At 40.3% G+C, this 9,810-nt stretch overlaps 1 pseudogene; it reads right to left on the minus strand.

Moving 5' to 3' along the window:
• Window positions 1-986: 986 nt before the first annotated feature.
• Window positions 987-9,176, minus strand: LOC104866662 (annotated as a pseudogene).
• Between the last annotated feature and the right edge of the window lie 634 nt (window positions 9,177-9,810).

Consider the following 9,810-nt stretch of genomic DNA (forward strand, 5'->3'; position numbering starts at 1 on the left):
GGTCGGAGTGGACTGGTGCAACCACTATGGAAATCAATATGGAGATACCTCAAAGAGCTGGGCCTAGAGGTTCCATTTTACCCAGGCACCCCTCTGCTGGTATCTTTCCAAAAGAATTAAAAGAATCAAATCACAGTGATATATGTGCACCTATGTTTATAGAGGCACAGTTTGTAATAGCTAAAACTTGGAAACAGCCCATTTTCCCATCAGTTGGAGACTGGATAAAGATGTGGTTTTTCTATAAAATGGAATACTACTTAGCCATAAAGAATGAGAAATTAGGTTCATTCACAGGAAAATGGATACATATTGAGGATATGCTCCTAAGTGAAATAAATAAGTCACAGGTGTAAATACTGAATAGTTTCTCTGGTGTGAAAAACTATAATAGTACAAAAGACCCTAACAATATAATTGACAATGTGAATAGGAAGAAAGGGGCTAAAGGTGTAGGGAAAGTGGGAAGGGTAGGGGAAAGGTAATAAGGGAAAAGAAAAAAATGAGAAAATGGGAAATAAAGTATTGTAAATTGGGAGGCTTGGAGGGGGTGAAGGGAGGGCAGTGGTAAGAGGAAAAAATGAGAACCAAGACCTGCCATATAAAGGTACAAGATCCCAATGATGAATGCAACTATACTGTATACCTAAAATGTACCAATAAACTCAATGAGAGAAAAAAAAAGTGCTTTTCTATGACTGCCTCAATTTATTTTGCTATGCCATGCCCCTCCCAATTTATTTTGCTATGCCATGCACCCCCCAAAAGTATCTTTGAAATGCTTTGGGGATTTAAATGGACGTTTGTAATATAAATTTATATAAGTAACTTTTATATCAGTAATAGGCCAACATACACGCTCCCTAAAGACTATTTTAGTAGAAACGGGAACCACTAATGATGCAGAATAAATCTTACAGCACCTCTCAATTTACATACAGCACAAAAAGCAATCTGACAAGGCTACTGATATTTAAAGGCTATTGTTAGTCACAGTCTCCTGGAAATAGTGAATATGCTACTCCTCCCCTCAAATGAATAGTGATTCTATTATCTCTTATTTCCCTCCACACTCCTTGACTCCAGCTTGGAATAGCCCTGTGGGAGACATGTAGAAGTGGCCGAGAGCCTGTTGGTCCTCTGCTTTTGGTTCGTTCTTCCCAACTTTTGGTAGGTTTGTAAAGCCTAGAGGGATCTGTACTAACATTATTTTCAACCTTTTCCTTTAATTTTGCCTGTCTTCTTTGTTTTTCTGCCTTTTCCTCTTCCTTTGCTTGCCTGTCTAGAATTTTCAATTCAAGTTTATATAAAGCTCTTTCTTGAAACCTGGAAATTTCATCAGCAACAGTTTTCCTTTTTTCTGCCTTCTCTGCCTTTTCTCTTATCTCTTTTTCAAGCCTCAAAAGTTCTTCTTGTTCTTTCTTCTGCTGGGTGTAACTTTCTAATAGCAATTTTAGTTTAAACTGGCATTGGCACTCTTTCTGCTGCTTTTTCTCTTTTTCTTCCTCTTCTAACTTTGAAGCATACTTTTCTGTTTTTTCCAAGCTTCAACTGCCAACTTCTGTTTCTTTCCTTTCTTCCTTTTTTTGCTTTAGAGTACCTTCTGGTTTTTTATGAAAAAGCACAGGAATATTGTCTGCCTTTTCTTTTAACTGAAAAATTTCTTGCTTCTTTTGCTGCTTTTTAGTTTTCCAATTCTGAATAGACTTTTTTTCTTTCTTCTAGAGTCAGGAATTTCTGATTCCATTTCTCATGCTGTTGAACTTCATCCTGTGTTCTTCCTGGGAAGTGTTCTAGAACTCCTTTCATAAATGCAGGCTTCCGATTATGTTTATTTCTTACATTTACAAAGTTCTGGTGGTCATGGTTATGCCAATCCCCCCGTCGCCCTCCTGTTTGCTGCAGGAATTTTTCAAAATCCTCCACTGCTTCTGAAAGAGTATTTGTTGTTATTTTTGTCTATAGGAACTTTACTTGAGATTGCTCTGAAAGCTTTCTCTTTTTTTGAATTACCCAAAGTCCAAGTGTCAACTTTTCTTGATATGGCACTCAATTCATTCATTATTTGTTATTTTTCTCTTCTTTAATAAGCGTATCATATATGTCTTTGTTCTTGTTTAAAAGTGTTGATTGCATTTTCAATTTTTTTCCATCATTTCTCTGAGCTCAACAAAATCAGGTGTAGGCTTCACATCTTTTAATTGATGCTGAAGTTTCTTTATATTGTTATGTATTTTGTCTATTTGTGGTTGGATTTTTGCTCTCCATTTTCCTGCTGTTAATCAAATTGTTTTCCAATTCTTTCAGCATACTGTGCTCAATTCTGAAGGCATTTTTAAAAATTTGGTCATAGAAATGACTGTGTTTATCTTTCTCTATAATAACAACTTGATTTTTTAATTTTTCTGCTGTGCGTATGAATTCTGCTTTCTTTGTTCAACTTTCTGCTTCCAGTTTTGAAGATGAAAAGGAAGAACTCCTCTTGAAGTACTAAAACAACCACCTTTCAAGTCACTCTGGGGGCAGAGCAGTAGTTCACTCCAGAGAAACTCTCTCAGGTCTCCGCAAGTGGGTCTGTAAGGTGCTGCCTGCACAGGTGCGGGTCAGGGCTGTGGCATGGAACCTCTTTGTGATTATTTTGTCTTCCTTCCTCTCCTGGCCTATCCTCTCCATATTTCTGGTCAATATTCCAGAGGAACCTATAGGATGTGAGTAGATTCTACTGTCCTTATTGGGCCCATGATTAGGAGTTACCCGCTGGCCTGTGTCTGGGGTTTGCCTTACAAGTTCAGTGTGACTGATGGTTCTGCGGAGTAGACTCCTGTGTACTCCTATTCCCACCTTTCTGAGGACAGGAGCCCTTAAAGCTTCAGGAGAAGTGCCACTTTACCTCTGTTCTGTGGTAGCAATAGGCTCAGTGAATATTGCTAATGGGTTCCTGAATTGGACTGGCAGGCTCTGGGGTTGATGGCCTGATTCCTCTTTACAGTTGGAATGAGAAAACAAAATACTAGAAATTTGCAAAAAAAATTTTTGGAAGAGTGTGCTTAGTGGTGTTATGTACGCTTTGTTTTTGTTTTAACCAAGAAAGACACTGTCCTGAGAAGGGAGCATTTATACTTGAGTAAGCTATAAGTGGATTCCCAGTTTGCATGAGATAGATAACATTGCAGCCATAACCTCTGTCGATGAGAAAGTTCCCCAGTTCATACACTTCAGTAATTTAATGTATATTTACTAAGCCTTTGCCATGTTCACCAATTAGTACCCTGGGAATAAAAACAGGACAAGAGTTATAGCTCATATCTAGAAGGCTCACGCACTTCTAGGTGAGGATTTCCAGAGCTGGCTGGATGTAGGGTGTGTGATACTGGGATTAAGGGTGTGTGTGGTATTAAATAAATCCAGTGACTGGGAGTAGAAAAATTCTGGGTGTAGCTGAAGGGATTCAGTGAAGACAAAAAATCCACCCCGAGCATGAGCAACACCAGCCAATAGGCTTGTAGCCCAGACGGCAAATAAAAGGGAAAGGGCAGCTTACTGTAGCTGCTGCTACTTCTCAGCCTCTTTTTTTTTTCTTCTTTTTTGAAACAAGGTCTCACTTTATAACAGATTTCAGATGTACTACAGCAAAAACAGTGGCCAGACTGCTTTGTTATGGAGCCTAGATTTATGGGAAATAGTCAAGATCTTGTCATTTTTTTGGAGCAGAACCATGCAAATTTTATCTTTGGATCCAAACTGCTTTGTTCACAACTATGACACTGGAGGTGATTGGAGATTCTGCAGCAGGGCAGAGTGGCATTTTGTTTCTGTACCTCCAGATCTCTAAATTGTTGGAGGAAAAGAGATCCAAGGGAAAACTCTGACCATAGAATATGTTCTTGTTTCCTGTGCTAGGTGACAACCCTTTGCTCTAGTGGTTTTTAACCTTGGCAGTTGTTCCATTTCTGGAAATTTTCAACTATCCATGCTCAGAACTTTGACTTAAACGCCAATTTAATTAAGCCTGCAGTGGAGCCTAATGTTATTTAAAAGTTCCCTCAGTAAGTTTGATGCTCATCTAAGAACAGTAACCATTTTCTTTGACAGTACAGAAATATGGGATCCCTGTTGGTCAGAGGGGTCTTGTAACCTAATGTACACATTGCTTGAGCTATGCTGTGTGTAAATGACTGGCTGATTCTGTGCACTTTCTCTGAAACTGAAGCTGAGAGGAAGAGGTGGCTTCTTTTTTCCTTTTTTCTTTTTTTTTTTTTTCTACCTTTCGCTTGTGAGGCAGGCTGTGGCACCACTGTGCTAAATCCCCAGCCCTAGGTGACTTCTTTCCCAACTTCTTTTTGTCTCTGCTGTGTGGTCAAGTAAAGGGAATAGTCGATGCTGTATTTTGATGCTGTGCCAAAAAGAAAACTGGTCTTATACTGAATATAGACTGCCCTTGTGCTTTTTGGTTTTCACTAATTTTTAGTTTTTGGGCTTAAAACCATAGGAATGATCCTGTAGATCTATTACATCTGAATATATGTGAATTCACTGTTTATATGCCTTTGCATAATGTAAGAGCTTGTTCAAACAAGAATTTAAGTAAATTCTGATACAGGCTTAAGGTTAAGATTCATGTGTCCTTAGTTTTTTTCTTTGACAAAAATAAGTTTGTCATCTGTTCTTCAGAAATTAGTCAAGGATGTGTGTGTGTGTGTGTGTGTGTGTGTGTGTGTGTGTGTGTATTTTTGTACCAGGGAGCAAACTCGGGACCTTGTGCTTGTGAAGCAGACAGTGGAACCACTGAGCTAAATTCCTGGCCTAGTCAAGGATATTTTAAGATTTAGATTTTGAGTGGCCCCAAATGACTGTGATGGTTATACTGCTTTCCTAAAATGGGAGAAGTATTTTCAGTTCATGCAGATGTTTTGGAGGATGTGTGTGAGTTAATTATGGCCATCAACTTCACTGGCTTCAGAGACTCCAAGGAGACTAGTAAAGTACACTTCTGGGTGTTTGGGTAGGTGTCAGAGGCGTGACCTGTGGGAGGTATCTGGTTCAGGCTCCTTCCTTCTGGCTTTCTTGCTCACTCTGATTCCTGGATGCCATGAGGTAGCCTAACCCTAACCCTTTCTCTACCATGTCCTTCTGCCAGCTGACCATATGGACCAAAACTCTTGAAACTGTGGGCTAAAATAAACCTCTTCTTTTTTTAAAGTGGTGCATGTTGAATATTTTGTCGCAGTAATGAAAAGCTGACTAATAAAATAGCTAATGTGTTTAGACCTGCAGCTTCTGTTAAGAAGTTGATGATCTAATTTCTAAACTTACAAGTCTACCCATGAAACTGTTACTAGCTGAGCATATTAGTATATTGTTGGATAATATTCTCTAAAGAAGATTATTACACACATGTCTCCATTTAAGAGTGGAAAAGAGGTTTTCTAAATGAAATGTCAGGCAGAAACTGGAATCTTTTTCCTTTCTTCTCTTCGCTACAGGGAATAGCAGTAGAAGAGGCTGTTGTCAGTGACTTCAGACCTGTTCTTTACTTGCCTAAAATAAGAAATGTAATGTGGTCCTGTGTTTCTATGCTGGCAATGATTCAGGTATAGAGCTATCTTTCTCTTCACATTGGATAAATTTGAGAAAAAATATTTTTTAAAGAAAGGAAATTGAAACAAACTAAATGATCACACTCTCTTCATCTCATTTAAACAGTTATGACACGGTAGATTTCCTTGACTGCTGCCATTTCTGCTCTGAGTGACCAGAGTTTACAGCTGTGCATTCTGCTCAGGCAGGGATCCTCCTCTATTTTTACCTCATTTCAGGGACTGTGAGCAAAGTTTGGCCTTTTCTGGCTCCTTCTAGTAAGCTGTGGCATGGAAAGGAAAGGAGAGGATTCCAAACTCCAACATGCAACAGAGTGTGGGATATACAAGGGTGCCCAGTGCTTTCCACAAGGAAGTGCTGTGTACTCATACTGCATCCTCATGGACTTGGTTGGGCATGAAGAAGGACTTAATGGCCACACTCTGATTATACTACTCTCGATGCTCCATAGGCCTAGATGAATGGGACAACAGATGGAGGTTCATAAGGATAGCCTTGATAACTGGCCTGGCTCTGCTTGTCCCCTCTGGAAAAAACAGTGGCTTGAGGAATGGTGTTTTTGTAGTTACAACTGTCATATTTTAAAAAAAACCCTAAACTTTCATTTGGATGTAATTATCAGGTATCTTCCCTATTTTTCTTCAATCATGTTTGATGTACTCAAAATGTCCAAGACTCCTACATATACATCAAGTTCCAGTCATCCCTGGGGCCTGAATGCACGAACAGTGTAGTGTGGGGTAGGAGGAGAGTACATAGAAATATATGTGAGCAGGGGCTGGGGATTTAGCTCAGTGGTTCTGCTGCCTACATCTCAAGCACAAGGACTTGAGTTCGATGCCCACCTCCCGTACCAAAAAAAAAAAAAAAAAAAAAAAAAAAAGTGAGCCTGATCAGTTATGTTACAAAGTGACTTTTCCTGCAAACACTGCTAACATGATCTGAGATCATGATCTCTCGAACTCCTTGAATCTTCAAGCAGCTCGTGAGGCAGGTGGTATTAGTCCTGTTTTCATACAGGAAGATAAAGGCTTAGATGCCTTGTCATCCTTGTCTTATAGTTAATGGACAGGGAAAGAAAATTCAGAATTAAGTTGTGTGACTCCACAATTACAATTGGTGGTTGCCATATATAATCTGACCTCTTGACTAAAGTGGGTAGTTCAACTCCCTTATTTACTACTGATCCACAGTAATCTAGCTTTAATCTTCACTTATTTACAGTAACAGCTAGCTCCTATATCAACTCTGGCTGCCAGACCAGTGGACATTTTTAATCCTCTACACAGTCATTTATATATTTATAACTTGAATGATACTCACATGCCAGGCATAATAATCTAAATGGAATATGTACAAATCAGACATGATCTCCAACTCAATATTTCAGACCCAGATGGCAACAAGAAGTCAGGAAGCATCAGCCAGTAGAAGGAGCCCTATGTACCTGATCAGGGTGCCAAGGAAGTCTCTCTTTCGATCCTCTAAGAAAAGTAGCTTTTAAAGGTCCAATCTGACCTTGATCCCATTTCTTGGTTTACAGCTCTTTTCTGAATATAAAGCCACTGACTTTGGTCAGCTTATCTAAACACGCAGTCTATCTCACAGGATGAGATGTTGCTCAATCCTAGAATCCCTGATAAAACTCAATTAGATCTTTACACTACATTTTTTTGGTACAGTTTAGGTTTTTCACAGAGAGAAACAATTAAACATATATAAATATATAGCAGTAACATGGATTGAACTTGGCGATAAACTGAGGAGACAAAAAGAAGCATCAAAGAGGATCTCAGATTCTTCACGAGGTGACCAGAGGATGGCTGTAGCAGCCTGGAGGAGCACAGATGCGAGGACAGGTTTAAGAAGAAGAGCTCAGTTTTATATAATAACAATTATTGTTATGAAGCTTGATATTCCTAGAAATAGTTTTGGTGGTATTAAACTTCTATATACCAAATAAAAGCGAGTTGCTCATGTTCAAACCTTTTGTGTGGCATTCAAAGATCTTTAAAGTGTGGACCTAACTCATCACTCCTGTATCATCTTGTGTTCTCTTATGTACATTTTATTTCAGTCACATCAAAGAATTCTTAAAGATATCTTCCCAAACACCCAAAACTGAAGTAGTTTCTCTGAGGCAGGCATGGTAGCACATACCTATGAGGCTGAGGAAGGAAGCTTACAAATTGAGCCTGGGTAACATAGCAAGAACCCATCTCACAATAAAAAGTACTGGAGATATAGCTCTGTTGTAGAGCACTTGTCTAGCACTGAGGGGCCCTGCATTCATTTCTTAGTACAGTACTGGAAATAAAGGTTCATTTAAATCAAACCGATATAGGCTTCTTCATTATACCTGGAACACTTATTAATGTATACAACATGTACAATAATTTGCTAAATACCAGTCACTTCTACTAGTGTATATACTATGAAACTAGGAAATCACTGGTGTGCATGGTTTCCCAAGCATTTAGTAGAGCTGTCTTACACACAGTCCATGCCCTCAGATTTCTTTGTACTAACAGTTTCTTTGCACTAATGGTTTCTTTTCATTGGAGATGCCTCTTTCCCTATGGCAAATTCTACTTACTTTTCAAAGACCAGATGAAATGTTTTCTTTTCTGTGTAACATTCTATTACTCTTACAGGTAGAATTCTTCCTTTGAACATGTTTCTCTATCCCTTTGTTTATATCATTTTCACTTCCACCTTAGTATAAATCCTGTAGTTGATAATTAATTTACATAGAATGGTTACCTAGAACAGGTGAAGCTGTGGTTTGATCCTCCTCCTTGCAAAAGTAAATAAATAAATAATCAATTTACATATATAGTTTCAGCTAAAAAAAACCCCTCAAAGTACAACATCTTTCTTGAATGCCTAACTCTAATTGTTCAGGACTTGTAATCACCACTTTGGTCTTCACCAGGCCCCACTGAAATTTTCAAGAGCTAGACCCTGGAACTGAAGTACAAAACTTTTGTGATAGTCTAAACAAGGACTGGGGAGGTTAAGAGGGAAGATAATGGGAAAAGAAAGGTGGAAACAGACTGATGAGACGGTTCTCAGTAAGCTGGGGAGCTAATGATCAAGGGTAGGAAGCTGGAGATCAGGGTTGCAACCAACGATGACACTAAAGATCGCAGTCTGGGAGTCTAACTGGGAGGGAGGCACAGTGGAAATGGAAAAAGAACATTCAGATTATAAAGAAAAAATTTATATCACATTTTGTCTGTGGTCAGCTTGCTGAGCAGGCAACTGAAACAAAGCTGATGTCAGATAAAGGACACAGGCTTAGCTGGCACAAGCTTTACTCAGCACTCAAAATTGGATGCCCTCCTTCACTTCCTTAGAATATTGAAGTTATCTGCGGGATTAAGGACACGTGTGGTTCACAGTGCACCATTATACCCAGATTTGTTTCTTGAGCTACTGTTACACTTTCCACGTCGCCCACTAACTAGCTATCCTTGGGCAAGTTGCTCTTTATTCTATAGGTTTGAATCTTCCTATGTGTAAACTGGGCAAAGTGCAATTCCGGGGTGGCTGTATTGAGATGTTACCCGTTGCATCTTACCCCTGAAGTTCACAAATATTTGTGGGGTGAAAGATGAACTACTGACTTAGAAATCAGAGTAGCAAGGGCACGGAGTAAGGGAAGTTTCTTAATGCAACGGCTTCCGGCTCCCTCGGCTCACCCGGGCGCGAAGTTCCACCCTGCAATTCTTGGCCTGCACTTCCGCTAAAGGTCTGGCGGTATGTAATTCCTTAATTCGTCTCTTCCGAGGCTGCACCTCCAGTTCTCTTGGCTACCAGGGTGGTCCACGGACCACAGAAGGCTTAGCTAAGCGCGAGGCTAAACTTGAGTGTACGCTGGTATCCTAGCAACCGGTTAACTTCCGGTTTGAAGACCTGTTCTGATTGGCCAGAAGCTTTGCTTCCGTCATGAGAAATACGCAGGCGCCGTGCGTTCCCAGAGGGCGCTTGTCTGGGGCGCGCTACATTTGCGCCTGCGAAAATCCAGCTTTTTGCCTCCCCCCCCCCGGGTTGTTTCTACCCGGGTGGCTCCTGTGGGAACCCTCGGGCCACTAGGATCAGGCTCCGGGTGCGCTCAGAACACCTGCGGCCCGGCTGCCAGAAGTACGGCACCAAGAGCACTTTGGAGCCGGCGAGCTGGAGCTGGAACTGGAGTTCCGCGGGGCCGGG

Source organism: Fukomys damarensis, unplaced genomic scaffold (genome assembly GCF_012274545.1).
Source record: "Fukomys damarensis isolate Sample0158 unplaced genomic scaffold, DMR_v1.0_HiC HiC_scaffold_14, whole genome shotgun sequence".
Lineage (NCBI taxonomy): Eukaryota > Metazoa > Chordata > Mammalia > Rodentia > Bathyergidae > Fukomys > Fukomys damarensis.